This window comes from Salmo salar, chromosome 20, assembly GCF_965601325.2.
Source record: "Salmo salar chromosome 20, fSalSal1, whole genome shotgun sequence".
NCBI classification, from domain to species: Eukaryota; Metazoa; Chordata; class Actinopteri; order Salmoniformes; family Salmonidae; genus Salmo; species Salmo salar.
Window position 1 is genome coordinate 88,626,932 of NC_138310.1, and position 18,052 is coordinate 88,644,983.

The window sequence follows — 18,052 nt, forward strand, 5'->3', positions numbered from 1 at the left end:
TGAAATAACATCCTTGTTGTTCCAGGAGGCCTCCAAACATTAATTTACTGTCCTTCTGTTGGTTATGAATCATTCTAGAGCAGAGCTATGTGAGAAACCTCACTCATTAGTCAGCCGCACACAGTAGAGAGGGGGACACACGTTCCTAATGGGAACCCTATTCCCGTTGGGCCCTGGTTCTAAAGTAGTGCACTATAAAGGGAATAGGGTGCAATTTGGGACTCGGCCTTTAAAGCTCTGCCCATACAAGTCTTTCGCATTAGCGTCGTTATAAAACAAAGGTTCATAGAGGGAGGGGGGGCTGTTTCTTGGACGAGCTGCACTTTGGACATTGCCCAATGACCTGAAAGCTATTGCTGGGCTCAGGGCCATGCTTACAGGGGGGGATCTCAGGTCATGGGAACAGCAGAGAGAGAGTCTGGGCCTGCTTATGGTGGTGGTGGGGAGGGGGGTCTCAGGTCATGGGAACAGCAGAGAGACAGAGAGAGAGACTGGGCCTGCTTATGGTGGGGGGGGCTCTCAGGTCATGGGAACAGCAGAGAGAGAGACTGGGCCTGCTTGTGGTGGTGTGGGGAGGGGGTGGGGGGGCTCTCAGGTCATGGGAACAGCAGAGAGAGAGACTGGGCCTGCTTATGGTGGTGGTGGGGGGGGGGTCTCAGGTCATGGGAACAGCAGAGAGAGAGACTGGGCCTGCTTGTGTTGGTGGGGGGGGGTCTCAGGTCATGGGAACAGCAGAGAGACAGAGAGAGAGACTGGGCCTGCTTATGGTGGTGGGGGGGGGGGGTCTCAGGTCATGGGAACAGCAGAGAGAGAGACTGGGCCTGCTTGTGGTGGTGGGGGGGGGTCTCAGGTCATGGGAACAGCAGAGAGACAGAGAGAGAGACTGGGCCTGCTTATGGTGGTGGTGGGGGGGGGGGGCTCTCAGGTCATGGGAACAGCAGAGAGAGAGACTGGGCCTGCTTATGGTGGTGGGGGGGGGGGGGTCTCAGGTCATGGGAACAGCAGAGAGAGAGACTGGGCCTGCTTATGGTGGTGGTGGGGGGGGGGTCTCAGGTCATGGGAACAGCAGAGAGAGAGACTGGGCCTGCTTATGGTGGTGGGGGGGGGGGTCTCAGGTCATGGGAACAGCAGAGAGACAGAGAGACTGGGCCTGCTTATGGTGGTGGTGGGGGGGGGGGTCTCAGGTCATGGGAACAGCAGAGAGAGAGACTGGGCCTGCTTATGGTGGGGGGGGGGGGTCTCAGGTCATGGGAACAGCAGAGAGAGACTGGGCCTGCTTATGGTGGTGGTGGGGGGGGGGGTCTCAGGTCATGGGAACAGCAGAGAGAGAGACTGGGCCTGCTTATGGTGGTGTTGGGGGGGGGTCAGGTAATAGGAACAGCAGAGAGAGCGACTGGGCCTGCTTATGGTGGTGTGGGGGGGTTCAGGTAATAGGAACAGCAGAGAGAGAGACTGGGCCTGCTTATGGTGGTGGTGGGGGGGGGGTCTCAGGTCATGGGAACAGCAGAGAGAGAGACTGGGCCTGCTTATGGTGGGGGGGGGGGTCTCAGGTCATGGGAACAGCAGAGAGAGAGACTGGGCCTGCTTATGGTGGGGGGGGGGGTCTCAGGTCATGGGAACAGCAGAGAGAGAGACTGGGCCTGCTTGTGTTGGTGGGGGGGGGGGGGGGGGTCTCAGGTCATGGGAACAGCAGAGAGAGAGACTGGGCCTGCTTGTGGTGGTGGGGGGAGGTCTCAGGTCATGGGAACAGCAGAGAGACAGAGAGAGAGACTGGGCCTGCTTATGGTGGTGGTGGGGGGGGGGGGGCTCTCAGGTCATGGGAACAGCAGAGAGACAGAGAGACTGGGCCTGCTTATGGTGGTGGTGGGGGGGGGGGGGGTCTCAGGTCATGGGAACAGCAGAGAGAGAGACTGGGCCTGCTTATGGTGGTGGGGGGGGGGGTCTCAGGTCATGGGAACAGCAGAGAGAGAGACTGGGCCTGCTTATGGTGGTGGTGGGGGGGGGGGTCTCAGGTCATGGGAACAGCAGAGAGAGAGACTGGGCCTGCTTATGGTGGTGGTGGGGGGGGGGGTCTCAGGTCATGGGAACAGCAGAGAGAGAGACTGGGCCTGCTTATGGTGGGGGGGGGGGGTCTCAGGTCATGGGAACAGCAGAGAGAGACTGGGCCTGCTTATGGTGGTGGTGGGGGGGGGGGGGGTCTCAGGTCATGGGAACAGCAGAGAGAGAGACTGGGCCTGCTTATGGTGGTGTTGGGGGGGGGGGTCAGGTAATAGGAACAGCAGAGAGAGCGACTGGGCCTGCTTATGGTGGTGTGGGGGGGTTCAGGTAATAGGAACAGCAGAGAGAGAGACTGGGCCTGCTTATGGTGGTGGTGGGGGGGGGGTCTCAGGTCATGGGAACAGCAGAGAGAGAGACTGGGCCTGCTTGTGGTGGTGGGGGGGGGGTCTCAGGTCATGGGAACAGCAGAGAGACAGAGAGAGAGACTGGGCCTGCTTATGGTGGTGGTGGGGGGGGGGGGGCTCTCAGGTCATGGGAACAGCAGAGAGACAGAGAGACTGGGCCTGCTTATGGTGGTGGTGGGGGGGGGGGGGGGTCTCAGGTCATGGGAACAGCAGAGAGAGAGACTGGGCCTGCTTATGGTGGTGGGGGGGGGGGTCTCAGGTCATGGGAACAGCAGAGAGAGAGACTGGGCCTGCTTATGGTGGTGGTGGGGGGGGGGGTCTCAGGTCATGGGAACAGCAGAGAGAGAGACTGGGCCTGCTTATGGTGGTGGTGGGGGGGGGGGGTCTCAGGTCATGGGAACAGCAGAGAGAGAGACTGGGCCTGCTTATGGTGGGGGGGGGGGGGTCTCAGGTCATGGGAACAGCAGAGAGAGACTGGGCCTGCTTATGGTGGTGGTGGGGGGGGGGTCTCAGGTCATGGGAACAGCAGAGAGAGAGACTGGGCCTGCTTATGGTGGTGTTGGGGGGGGGGGGTCAGGTAATAGGAACAGCAGAGAGAGCGACTGGGCCTGCTTATGGTGGTGTGGGGGGGTTCAGGTAATAGGAACAGCAGAGAGAGAGACTGGGCCTGCTTATGGTGGTGGTGGGGGGGGGTCTCAGGTCATGGGAACAGCAGAGAGAGAGACTGGGCCTGCTTATGGTGGGGGGGGGGTCTCAGGTCATGGGAACAGCAGAGAGAGAGACTGGGCCTGCTTATGGTGGGGGGGGGGTCTCAGGTCATGGGAACAGCAGAGAGAGAGACTGGGCCTGCTTATGGTGGTGGTGGGGGGGGGGGGGTCTCAGGTCATGGGAACAGCAGAGAGAGAGACTGGGCCTGCTTATGGTGGGGGGGGGTCTCAGGTCATGGGAACAGCAGAGAGAGAGACTGGGCCTGCTTATGGTGGTGTGGGGGGGGGGGGTTCAGGTAATAGGAACAGCAGAGAGAGAGACTGGGCCTGCTTATGGTGGTGTGGGGGGGGGTTCAGGTAATAGGAACAGCAGAGAGAGAGACTGGGCCTGCTTATGGTGGTGGTGGGGGGGGGGGTCTCAGGTCATGGGAACAGCAGAGAGAGAGACTGGGCCTGCTTATGGTGGTGGTGTGGGGGGGGGTCTCAGGTCATGGGAACAGCAGAGAGAGAGACTGGGCCTGCTTATGGTGGTGGTGGGGGGGGGGTCTCAGGTCATGGGAACAGCAGAGAGGGAGACTGGGCCTGCTTATGGTGGTGGTGGGGGGGGGGGGCTCTCAGGTCATGGGAACAGCAGAGAGACAGAGAGGGAGACTGGGCCTGCTTATGGTGGTGGTGGGGGGGGGGGGGGGCTCTCAGGTCATGGGAACAGCAGAGAGACAGAGAGACTGGGCCTGCTTATGGTGGTGTGTGTGTGTGTGTGTGGGGGGGGGGGGGGTCAGGTAATAGGAACAGCAGAGAGACCAGAAAAGAGAGACTGGGCCTGCTTATGGTGGTGTGTGTGTGGGGGGGGTCAGGTAATAGGAACAGCAGAGAGACTGGGCCTGCTTACCAAACGGCACATTATTCACAATGTTGTGCCATGCTTTTGATTCGGGCCCTAAGTGGGCTCTGGTCAAAAGTAGTGTACTACATAGGAAATACGGTGCCATTTTGGATAAAACCAGATATCTGCAGCCTATACATCCAGAGAATAGTATGACGTTCTGATTTGTCTACATTATCTTAGAAACGGATAATGAAGGCTTCATTTAAGCCTTAAAAGTTATAATTTGTTTAAAGCGGGGCCAGAATATTTGATAGAGAACAGGCATGCCTGTATGAAGTACGAACATGAAACCATGTCAGATCGTCACCATTTCTATCTGCAAAACGTTGCAACCTCTTGAACGCTACCCAGGTCAGAGGTCACAGTAGAAGTCACATGGCTCGTGGTTGTTTTTGTAGTGATTTGGTTCATTAAGCTAACAGTATATAAACAATGGTGCTCTGGTCCGTAGAGAGGCCAGGCAGCATTTTCCGAGAGAGAGACACGCACACCGTTCTCCTAGGGACCAGCCGCAGCAGCAACGGGACAGTGAACTACCTCATGAATTGTTAATTTTTTTCTTCTTCTTCGTCTTTACACTCCAGGGATGGATGGATGGAGGGAGGAATGGGGAGAGGGAGGGAGAAAGAGAGTGGGGGATTGAGAGCGAAAGATAGAAGGGGGAACTGTTCTGTTGTACATTGATTGTTTATATATATTTTTTCTTCTCATCCCCCAATTGTTTACCCCAGCTGTCTGTCTGACTTCCTGGTTGGCTCCATATTGACCCTCTCTGAGAAGGTACTAAAGTGATCACCCTAACATAGCCCAGACTCAACCATCAGCTGCACTATCCCAAAAACAGACTCAGCCATCAGCTGCACTATCCCAAAAACAGCCATCAGCTGCACTATCCCAAAAACAGCCATCAGCTGCACTATCCCAAAAACAGCCATCAGCTGCACTATCCCAAAAACAGCCATCAGCTGCACTATCCCAAAAACAGACTCAGCCATCAGCTGCACTATCCCAAAAACAGCCATCAGCTGCACTATCCCAAAAACAGCCATCAGCTGCACTATCCCAAAAACAGCCATCAGCTGCACTATCCCAAAAACAGCCATCAGCTGCACTATCCCAAAAACAGACTCAGCCATCAGCTGCACTATCCCAAAAACAGACTCAGCCATCAGCTGCACTATCCCAAAAACAGCCATCAGCTGCACTATCCCAAAAACAGCCATCAGCTGCACTATCCCAAAAACAGCCATCAGCTGCACTATCCCAAAAACAGCCATCAGCTGCACTATCCCAAAAACAGACTCAGCCATCAGCTGCACTATCCCAAAAACAGACTCAGCCATCAGCTGCACTATCCCAAAAACAGACTCAGCCATCAGCTGCACTATCCCAAAAACAGCCATCAGCTGCACTATCCCAAAAACAGCCATCAGCTGCACTATCCCAAAAACAGCCATCAGCTGCACTATCCCAAAAACAGCCATCAGCTGCACTATCCCAAAAACAGACTCAGCCATCAGCTGCACTATCCCAAAAACAGCCATCAGCTGCACTATCCCAAAAACAGCCATCAGCTGCACTATCCCAAAAACAGACTCAGCCATCAGCTGCACTATCCCAAAAACAGACTCAGCCATCAGCTGCACTATCCCAAAAACAGACTCAAGTTAGAAACGAGAGGGAATCCCCAATTAGTAGTTCTCTGTAACAAATGAAACATGATACAATACTTTTGTCCAAATTCTACTGTTACAATAAATCGTTCACCTATTTTGAATTCAATGAGGTCTCTACACTTCAGCAAACAGAGCAATAGAAGGTGTCACCAACATCAAATAATTGTGGGCTCCTTCATGAAAAACTTCCACAGTGTGACCCTAATAAATCATCTGTAAGCCCTTATATACATATGTCACCTGTTTTATGAAGCTAGGCGTATGTCGCACATCTGTACCTCACAGGAGAGGCATTTTTTACAAATTTTTTAACGTTTTTTTTTTTATCAAAATGTGTCTTTTGGCAGAAATGCATTCTGGAGCATGTGAACTTTCATGTGCCTTAATAACAAACTTGTATGCCATCTGTAAATATGAATAACATTTGTAAAATTACGAGGCTAGTTGGTTTAGCCATGGAAAAAGACAGGAACCCCCCCCCCCCAATAGCCATGATTGGCTGAGATAATGGTTGGGCTGGACATTCCGAGAGATGAGTTTGGATTGGTCTGCCATGTAGCATGTTTCTGTCTCTAACAGGAGCTACTCAGTAGGTGTGGATAATCCTTTTTACCGTTTACATTTAAAAAGACTTTCAGTTGTTAACAATATGTTTGCTAATGTTCTCATCATTGCTGCCCGAAAGTTAATAGCGTTATCGACAAAGATCAGTGGGGAAAAAGTGAACTTTCTGGAGGAAGATCGTGGCATGCTCACTCTGACTCTGAAAATGAACCCGACCAATGAGGAAATCCCTGACTTTAGGTAAAAACATTTTCATTGAACCAGACCTTGTAGTCTTTTGATGACAGTGATTGTGGAAGAAACGGCAATCAACAGTGTTGTCAAGGAAGAAGTTGACCGAGTTTTTAAATCAGTGGAATGCACGGTGGAAGCAGAGGGGTGATTGTCAAATGCGGAGAGTCGAAAAGCGAAAACAGAAGGCTGTTTGTTGTATACTTTTTTAAAACACCTGTCTCCGGATGACATCTTCAAACTAAGGGCGACCATGGCATCCATGACAGAGGTAGAAGCGTTAATTCATGTATACGGGTAAGAGTCTAGCTCCATTTTCAGCTATTATACGTTTCTACATTTGTCAAAGTCGTTTTCATTACAAGTTAACGCGTACTAATGTTTTTTTTGTATGATCTGTGGAGTAATATTATTCTTATCTCAGAAAGACATTTGCATTGCTAGTTAGCCTAATGCTATCTAGCTAGCATTGAACCTAGTTGGTTAGCTTTAACTACCTGCAGATTCATGCATGGTACGTGGTAGTATGAGTTAGGATTATGGTTCATTGTTTAGCTAGCTAGCTAAACAAAATACTCCACTATGCAAGTAACCATTTCACTGTACCGTTTACACCTTCTGTATTCTGTGCATGTGTCAAACGTAGATTGTATATGATATAGTGTGTTTGCCAAAGAAGTTAATGTAAAGAACATGACCTCCCAAAATCAGATTAGGATATAGGCCAAGGACTAGATCATGTATTTTTACTAATACTTTTTGCTAATGCTTTCACCACTTTTAGTCTTGAAATGTTGGGTTGTTTACTACACTGTGAATCCTAAAAGAGATTAGCGGGGCTAAGACTTAACCTGTTGGGGGTAGGGGGCAGTATTGACACGGCCGGATAAAAAACGTACCCGATTTAATCTGGTTACTACTCCTGCCCAGTAACTAGAATATGCATATAATTATTATAATAATTATAATTATAATTATTGGCTTTGGATAGAAAACACCCTAAAGTTTCTAAAACTGTTTGAATGGTGTCTGTGAGTATAACAGAACTCATATGGCAGGCAAAAACCTGAGAAGATTCTGTACAGGAAGTGGCCTGTCTGACAAGTTGTTGTTCATCTTGGCTCTTTTTATTGAAGACTGAGGATCTTTGCTGTAACGTGACACTTCCTACGGCTCCCATAGGCTCTCAGAGCCCGGGAAAAAGCTGAATGATATCGAGGCAGCCCCAGGCTGAAACACATTTACGCTTTTGGCAAGTGGCCGATCAGAGAACAATGGGCTTAGGCGCGTGCCCGAGTCGACCCCGTGCTTTATTTTCTTTCGTCTGTTTACCTAAATGCAGATTCCCGGTCTGAATATTATTGCTTTTTTACGAGAAAAATTGCATAAAAATTTATTTTAAACAGCGGTTGACATGCTTTGAAGTACGGTAATGGAATATTTAGAATTTTTTTTTGTCACGAAATGCACCGTGCTCGTCACCCTTCTTTACCCTTTCGGATAGTGTCTTGAACGCACGAACAAAACGCCGCTGTTTGGATATAACTATGGATTATTTGGGACCAAACCAACATTTGTTATTGAAGTAGAAGTCCTGGGAGTGCATTCTGACGAAGAACACCAAAGGTAATAACATTTTTCTTATAGTAAATCTGACTTTGGTGAGCGCTAAACTTGCTGGGTGTCTAAATAGCTAGCCCTGTGATGCCGGGCAATCTACTGAGAATATTGCAAAATGTGCTTTCACCGAAAAGCTATTTTAAAATCGGACATATCGAGTGCATAGAGGAGTTCTGTATCTATAATTCTTAAAATAATTGTTATGCTTTTTGTGAACGTTTATCGTGAGTAATTTAGTACATTTTTTGTAAATTCACCGGAAGTTTGCGGGGGGTATGCTAGTTCTGAACGTCACATGCTAATGTAAAAAGCTGTTTTTTGATATAAATATGAACTTCATTGAACAAAACATGCATGTATTGTATAACATAATGTCCTAGGTGTGTCATCTGATGAAGATCATCAAAGGTTAGTGCTGCATTTAGCTGTCTTCTGGGTTTTTGTGACATTATATGCTAGCTTGAAAAATGGGTGTCTGATTATTTCTGGCTGGGTACTCTGCTGACATAATCTAATGTTTTGCTTTCGTTGTAAAGCCTTTTTGAATTCGGACAGTGTGGTTAGATTAACGAGAGTCTTGTCTTTAAAATGGTGTAAAATAGTCATATGTTTGAGAAATTGAAGTAATAGCATTTCTAAGGTATTTGAATAACGCGCCACAGGATTCCACTGGCTGTTACGTAGGTGGGACGATTTCGTCCCGCCGGCCCTAGAGAAGTTAAACTGGTGTTAAGGATACTGAATGGGTGTAGACAAAGAAGGCCTCTCCGGTAGGTGTCCGTTGCGCTCCCTCTCCTCATACCAGCGCCTCTCAGCTCTCGCCGCCTCGATCTCCCACTGTGGGCGGCGATAATCCCCAGCTTGAGTCCATGGTCCTTTCCCGTCCAGGATTTCCTCCCAAGTCCATGACTCCAGATAGCCTTTCTCCTGGTGCCTCTCCTTGTGCTGCTCCTTCCTCTGCTGCTTGGTCCGTTGTCGGTGGGTAATTCTGTCACGTTCCTCGTATTCTCCCTCATCGGAAGATATGTCGAAATCACTCGATGACCAATACGCAGCAGGTTGACTGTTCCACATCATATTTATTTTAGATGGAAACGACAAAACAAAATAAACACTCAGAGGAGAAAGGTGACAGTTTCACAGGTGAAACGAAACACAGTGCAAAATTACAATTACCCACAAAAATCAAACAAACACACCCCACTATATGGGACTCTCAATCAAAGGCAGATAGACAACACCTGCCTTCAACTGAGAGTCCCAACCCCAATTAACCAAACAAACATACACTCACTAAACTCCACATAGAAATACCTAACCTAGAACCTACCCCAACACTCACAACCCCACTATACCATAACCAAACATAACTGCCACGTCCTGACCAAATATAATACAAAAAAACCTAAGTATATGGTCAGGACGTGACAGTACCAAAACATTCACAGACCATTTTTTTTTCTAAAGTGGGGTTACAAGTTTATCAACGTTCAAAGCAGAATTACTTTCCCATTGTTCCTCAACTGCAGTGTATGATATACCATTTTCTAGCACTGAGTCTCTAGTTTTATCCAATGTGTAAAAAATAAATACAAATAAAATGTTGCTACAGAGGATTGGCTGCGTTTGAAATGGCAGCTATTCCTTATTTCGTGCTCTGCTCTTGACCAGGCCCTGCAGAGCTCTGGTCATAAGTACTGCACTATAGGGTGCCTTTTCAGAGACAGCCGGTGACTCGTTTTAAAGTCCACCAGTAATAAGTGTGAAGGCAGTAAACAGGTTGGTATTGTAAACAAAAAACCCAAGGCTTTAGATGTCATGTTGCCAGGTCCTCATTTTAGCTGCTGCCATGCTATGGGAGAAGGGTACTCTCCAGCCATGGTGCAGGAACACGGTAAAGTTTAGCTGTCGTACTGTGGAGACACAGAAGTGGACACCCGAGGCTCTAAAGCGGGGATAGGCAACTAGTGACCCGTGGAGCACCCTTTTGGGAACTCGGGGTCTCAATTTACGCTTGAGAGTTAAAATGGTAAAATACACAAGGTGCCATTTTGAAATTTGATTGTGCATCAGCAATTTCTCTTCTTCTGACAGTCACTCAATTAGCCCATGTCACACAACTTTTTTGAGGTAAGTTAGACTAGCGGCCAGCTATCTTAAACTAGTAGTAACCATGGTTGAATTACCGACCGGGGTTGGCCCGACTGATTTTTGTTAGTCACTCTCACTCAGATATCAAATGCAAACATTTCTCTCCACCTTATGGCAAAAGGTGTAAAATTGCAGGAAATTTGCTGTTAAACTGCACAATTTTCTTTACGCCACATGGCAAAATGAGTTGAATTGCAGGAAAGGCTCAGGGGCCCCCAAAACACTATACATCTGACTGCACGTATGGATGTGGGTAGCAGACCCGGGAGCCACTGCGGCCCCTCATGATGATCTCAGATTTTCTTTGTGGCCCCCACCCCCATCAAAGTTTCCCATCCTTGGGCTAGAGGTTGCGAGCCATGGTCCTAATCTAGCTGCTACACTATGGGAGATACAGGAGTACCCTTCAATCTCCAGCCATGGAACACTGAAGGGGTTAGCTGCTACATGAGGGCACAAGTGAAGAGTTACGCCTCCTTACAAAACTGTAATGGCCCGAGAGTGTTCTGGAGTGTTCCGCAAGAGGCCAAATGTCCTTGTTCAGCCCTCCTCTCCATATCTCTTAGGAATGCTCTCTGGGTACTGTAACGATGTGAAGAAAGACCCACCACTCACACAGTGTAGCCTGTTTTGTTATTCTGGAGCGAGATTGTGAGCTTGTGTACTCTTCTTGACCCTTCCCCTGGTATGATAAGTACAACACAAGAGCCCTGGAGAGATTGAAACCCAGAAAGAAGTAGATGGAGAGGCAGAAACACAGAAAGAGGTAGAATGAGAGGGGGATGGAGAGAAACCCAGACACCAACGTCATCAGTGTGCAGCTGAATGCTGGAAACTCTTGGCTGCTCTGGCCACATTTAGTCAAAACAACAAACAATCTAAGTTATATTATAAATACAGCACTTATTTTTGCATAGATTCCGAGACTCTGTTAGCTTTTAACACCAAGGATCGCTATTTTCTGTCCCAGAATCCCGCTTAAGACAGTTTGAAGCCTGCTCGACAGAGCTGCTAACCTTACCTAGCTAGCTGAGTTGCTAGCCATCATAACGAAGGTGGCGCTTGGATTTCCCCGATTTTGGGACCGTCTCTTCTTTTTAATGGAAGCCTCCCCAGCCGGAAGAAGAGACTAGCACTTCCTGCGTAGTAGGAGTTGTGTTTACGATGCTCTTTTCTGGGACACTGCCTGGCTTTACAATGCAACAACTGCCTGCTTGAGGAGGACTATAGGACCGAGCTGTCTACTCTAAGCAAGCAAATCTCGGCGTTGCACAATCTGCTGGGGAAACCAAACCGAAACCACATCTGCCTACCTTCTTCTCTACACCTCAGGCTGACGTTGTTTTGGTATGGTGTGTATCACCGACACTGCCATCACTCTTTGACTGACTGGCCTGTGGTTCCCATGGACCTCTCCCCAGGGAAGTCTCCCCCGCCTGTGGAAAATGGAGCAGGACTGACGCTTCTAGAGGCCTTAGCAGATGCCACAGGCTCTGATCCAAGGGGTCTCGTGAACCAATCGATGCGCAAAAATGGACGGACCTCCTCTGCCATTGTCATCGCCAGCTCTATGGTGAGAAACATCAGGGTTCCCGGGGCAAAAACCCTATCCTGGAGCACCATTACAGAACATTACTAGGCTGCTTCCTACCATTCTACAACAGCTGCCCGGGGGCTGTCGTAGTCCATGTGGGATCAATCAACATTAGCAGGGCTAGTTTCGGCACTACTGACACTGGATTTGAAAGAACTGATTTCTAGCTCTGAAAGACTTCTGAAAAAAGCCGGCCAACTATTTCAGGCACTGTGCCATCGTTGGGCCGTGGCAGCGGAAGATTCAGCAGGCTACTGGCATTACACATCTGGCTAAAAGACTACTGTAGCTCTGTTGGCATAACTTTTTATAGATCATTTTTGAAGGCTCATGTCAAATGCTGCTGAAGTAATATGGCTACAGGTTCATTTGCCTCACCTAAAGCCTATTTCTGTGGGAAGTTGATATAGACCATCCATTGCTAAGAGTCAGTATCTGGATAATATGTGTGAAATGTTTGATCTATGTGATCCAGTATCAACAGAGAGGTATATTATCTGGGTGACTGAAATATTGACTGGCTTTCATCAAGCTGTCCACTCAAGAAAAAGCTTCAAACTTTAACCAGTGCCTGCAATCTGGTTCAGGTCATCAGTCAACCTACCAAGGTAGTTACAAATAGCACAGGAATGAAATCATCCACATATATTGATCACATCTTTACTAATGTTACAGAAATCTGCTCTAAAGCAGTATCCAAATCCATCGGATGTAGCGATCGTAATATTGTAGCCATGTCTAGGAAAGTTCCATAGTCTGGGCCTAATAGTGTATAAGAGATAATATAAGAGGTTGTGTAATGAGTAGCAACCAGATGCTACATATAGAAAGAGTGGGAAGCCCCGGTGCACAACTGAGCAAGAGGACAAGTACATTAGTGTCTATTTTGAGATACAGACACCTCACAAGTCCTCAACTGGCACCTTCATTAAATAGTACCCGCAAAACCCCAGTCTCAACGTCAACAGTGAAGAAGCAACTCCGGGATGCTGGCCTTCTATGCAGAGTTGCAAAGAAAAAGCCATATCTCAGACTGGCCAATAAAAATAAAATAATAAGATGGGCAAAAGAACACAGACACTGGACAGAGGAACTCCGCCTAGAAGGCCAGCATCCCAGAGTCGCCTCTTCACTGTTGACATTGAGACTGGTGTTTTGCAGATACTATTTAATGAAGCTGCCAGTTGAGGACTTGTGAGGCGTCTGTTTCTCAAACTAAACACTCTAACGTACTTATCCTCTTGCTCAGTTGTGCACTATTCTGGTTAGAGCCAGTTTGCCCTGTTCTGTGAAGGGAGTAGTACACAGCGTTGTACGAGATGGTTATGGCTTTACACCCCCTGCTATATTGTGGATCAAGAGTTGCCTGTCAAACAGAACACAGATGGTGTTCTTTTCATGGAAGACTTGCCAACATAATCCAGGTAGTGTCAGGAATTCCTCAGGGCAGCTGTCTAAGCCCCTTAGTTTTTTTCAATTTTTACTAATGACTTGGCACTGACCTTGAGGTAAAGCCTGTATCTGTGTATACTGATGACTCAACATTATACACATCAGCTACTACAGCGAGTGAGATCACTGCAACACTTAACAAAGAGCTGCAGTCAGTTTCAGAACGGGTGGCTAGTAATAAACTAGTCCTAAATATTTAACAAAACGAAAAGCATTGTATTTGTGATTTAATCATTTATTCATAAACCTCAACTGAATCTTGTAGAAATTGAGAAGGTTGAGGAGACTAAACTGCTTGGTGTCACCCTGCATTGTAAACTGTCATGGTCAAAGCATATTGATGCAACAGTACCTAAGATGGGGTAGATGTCTGTCTGTACTAAAGCACGGGTCTGGTTTCTTAACAGCACTATCAACAAAACTAGTCCTACAGATCCTAGTTCTGTCACACCTGGACTACTGCCCAGTCATATGGTCAATTACTATAAAGAGGGACATCAGCAAATTGCAGGTAGCCCAGAACAGAGCGGCACGGCTGGCTGTTCTCCTGGCTCAAAGTAGAGGAGAGATTTGACTGCATCACTACTTGTCTTTGTGAGAGGTAAAGACATGTTGAAGGCACCGAGCTGTCTGTTTGAACTACTAGCACAAAGCTCAGACACCCATGCGTACCCCATGCCACAAAGGGTCTGTTCACAGTCCCCAAGTCCAGAACACACTCTGGGGAAACGCACAATACTACATCGAGCCATGACTACATTGAAACTCTATTCCACAACATGCAAGCAGTAGAATCTAATAAATAAAATAAAACACATAAAACTACACTTTATGGAACAACGATTACTGTGAAGATGCACGCGCACACACACGCATACGTTAAAACACGTACATTGTAATATTGTTCTATTGTGGTAATTATACATTTTGTATTGGAGATATGTAGTGCTGTATTGGTGTAATAATGTGTTGTATTGGAGAGGTGTTGTATTGGTGTAATGTTGTGTTATGTACTGTTATTGATTTTTGGTGATTTTAATTTCTTTAATGTTGCTGGACCCCGGAAAGAGTAGCCGCTTCCTTGGCAGGAACTAATGGGGATCCATGATAAACCCCAGGAAGAGTAGCTTCTGCCTTGGCAGGAACTAATGGGGGTCCATAATAAACCCCAGGAAGAGTAGCTGCTGCCTTGGCAGGAACTAATGAGGATCCATAATAAACCCCAGGAAGAGTAGCTGCTGCCTTGGCAGGAACTAATGGGGATTCATAATAAATACACATACTAATACAGAAAGAGGTAGACTAAGAGATGGAGGAGATGCACAGGAGGGAGAGAGAGCGCAAGGGTTGGGTAAGAGTGGGTACTCCCTAGACACGGCCCTGGTCCCAGCCACATCCCAGACCCGGACCTGGGGCCCAGCCTCCCACTCCCTACCCCTAGAGAAGGGCCTGGTCCCAGCCTCCCACCCCAGACCCGGACCTGGGGCCCAGCCTCCCACTCCCTACCCCTAGAGAAGGGCCTGGTCCCAGCCTCCCACTCCCTACCCCTAGACACGGGCCTCGTCCCAGCCTCCCACTCCCTACCCCTAGACACGGGCCTGGTCCCAGCCTCCCACTCCCTACCCCTAGAGAAGGGCCTGGTCCCAGCCTCCCACCCCCTACCCCTAGACGGGTCTGGTCCCAGCCTCCCACTCCCTACCCCTAGACACGGGCCTGGTCCCAGCCTCCCACCCCAGACCCGGACCTGGGGCCCAGCCTCCCACTCCTACCCTTAGACACGGGCCTGGTCCCAGCCTCCCACTCCCTACCCCTAGACACGGGCCTGGTCCCAGCCTCCCACTCCCTACCCCTAGACACGGGCCTGGTCCCAGCCTCCCACTCTCTACCCCTAGACACGGGCCTGGTCCCAGCCTCCCACTCCCTACCCCTAGAGAAGGGCCTGGTCCCAGCCTCCCACTCCCTACCCCTAGAGAAGGGCCTGGTCCCAGCCTCCCAACCCCTAGACACGGGCCTCGTCCCAGCCTCCCACCCCCTACCCCTAGACCCGGCCTGGTCCCAGCCTTCCACCCCTAGACCCGGGCCTGGTGCCCAGCCTTCCACCACACACACACACACACACACACACACGCAGATGGACAGAGGCATGTGGCCATTGAGGAGAGAGGGAGAGACAGGAACTGTAAAAGATGAAGAGTAGGGCTTTCAGTAAACAAGTCTCAACAGGATTGGTATATGTACCTTGAGCTCCTCAAACCACTGAGAAGACAGCTCTGCTGTGCCAAGGCCTGCCAGGCAATTTCTGATGCGTCCTTAGTAAGGACAACACATGTATATTATATTTGCGATACCAAAGAGGGTATCGTCTAATATTGTACCTCCAAGTCATGGCAATGTTTTATGTTGCCTTGTGTTTCACCACTGAATAATGATCCTAACTGTTGACATTTCAATGGAAAAGCTTGAGTTTCTGTCTGTCTTCATTTAATTTATGCTTGTGGACTTTTTATTGTTGCAAGTTACAGAGCATAGCAGAGTAGTCTAAACACTGTGCGATTGCATGCAAAGGGAACAAACAAACATTCTCTCTTCTGAACTTTTCCTGGCTCATTCCTTGTTTCACCCAAACAGAAAATCACACGTTATTGTATCGTCATAAGCCTCCTCTATATCAGACGAGCAAAACCAACATACTTACTGGTTAACTGATTTGGTAACCACATATCTACTGGTTAACTGATTTGGTAACCACATATCTACTGGTTAACTGATTTGGTAACAACATACTGTAACTGTTAAACATAATCATGCTAGATCTAACAGGTCTACAACCTTTTTTTGTTTCAATTTTTTTAATTTATTAAACATATACATAACTGGAATTGAGACAGACTTCATAGATGTAGTAGGTCCATCACCTGATGTAAATGGAACAGGATAGGAATTAACTTAATGTAAATGTGTATTTAACAGGAAAGGAATTAACCTAATGTGTATTTAACAGGAAATGAATTAACGTAATGTAAATGTGTGTTTAACTGGAAAGGAATTCACCTAATGTAAATGTGTATTTAACTGGAAAGGAAGTGACCTAATGTAAATGTGTATTTAACAGGAAGGGAAGTGACCTAATGTAAATGTGTATTTAACAGGAAGGGAAGTGACCTAATGTAAATGTGTATTTAACAGGAAGGGAAGTGACCTAATGTAAATGTGTATTTAACAGGAAAGGAAGTGACCTAATGTAAATGTGTATTTAACAGGAAGGGAAGTGACCTAATGTAAATGTGTATTTAACTGGAAAGGAAGAACACAGAGTGTTTGGTGTTTTCCTCCATTCTTTACACCGGAATTATCCGACTCCACATCAGATAAAGACGGCTAAAAAGAACTATAGACAATATAACAAGCTATGGGGGGGCGAGAAATATATATGCTACAGATCAGATGTTTTTATCCACTGTGATCTCTGTTGGAGTTGAACCCGCAACTGAACTTTACCACACAGGACCATAAGCGTTTCTCCGTTCCTACTTCTGAGTGGCCAGCCTCCTTACTAAGTCTGACTTAAACGGCTTGATCCTCCAGAGGCAGGCAGTCTGCCATCATACCTCCTCTCTAAACCGCTCCTCATATGATTTTTAGGAGGGAGGAGGGTAGCATTCAACACCCCCCCAGGGCCTCATGGCAGCCTTTTACCAGCCTCAACAGCAGATCCCATCAGACCCCACCCTTCACTAGTACTTCACCCTCACTATGGCAGAGTGTCTCCATATTTACCCACTAAAACCGTGCACGCGTTTCCGCAGGCATTTACTCAGGCACACACACACACACACACACCCTGTGCCTTGCAGCAGGTCCCTATCTGTACTGTAGTGGGTTGGGCTGGGCCCTCAGTACCCCCTCTCTACACCGGTCTCTACACCATTACCATCAATTACATGGCTGTGGTTTAGGGAAGGAAGGGCTCTCTCTATCCCTCCCTCAGTGATCAAGAACACCACCCAGGGTGGATGAGCAGAGCAGAGCACTAGGCCCAGCTATGAATAATTGAGAAACAGCCAAGAAGCCACAACCCGTTAAGTGGCCCTTGCCTCCCCCACCCTATCTCCCTCATCCTACTCCCCCCCTCATTCAAGGCCAGAGGAAGGACATGACCCTATCTCCTCACCTCCTATCTCCTCACCTCCTATCTCCTCACCTCCTATCTCCTCACCTCCTATCTCCTCACCTCCTATCTCCTCACCTCCTATCTCCTCACCTCCTATCTCCTCACCTCCTATCTTAACCTTACTGAATGATATGGTCCAAGGTCCCTTCCATCAGATGCAAAGGAACGATGGCTTGAGAAAGAGACAAGGACATCCTTGGCTGCCAACCCCTGAGTCTGGTAGTCATTCAGCTGGAGAAGCTGAGAACAAGGAAGTAGAAAGGTGTAAAGGAAGTCCTCTGCCCATATCCTTTGTTGGTAGCTTAACGTTATAAAGCCAGGGCTCAAGCCATCCCGTTCTGAGCCAATTACCCGTCATTTTGACGTCAACATTCTAACAGTCTAATAAATACATTTTCATACAGTATGTAGCGGGTGGAAGGGAGCCGGTGGAAGGGAGCCGGTGGAAGGGAGCCGGTGGAAGGGAGCCGGTGGAAGGGAGCAGACAGTATGTAAAGTGTGATGTTATAATATGACCATAACAGTTTGAACCTCGACCAGCAGCAGTTAGCAAGCTCCCTTTATTCTCCATTCTCTGCATCCTGGCTCCTCCAACCCA

General features: G+C 48.3%; 1 protein-coding gene across 3 annotated transcripts in view; it reads left to right on the forward strand.

Moving 5' to 3' along the window:
* Positions 1-18,052, forward strand: part of LOC106581522 (protein-tyrosine sulfotransferase 1) — a 102,606-nt gene that overhangs the window by 31,807 nt on the left and 52,747 nt on the right. The gene's annotated exons all lie outside the window — the stretch shown is intronic.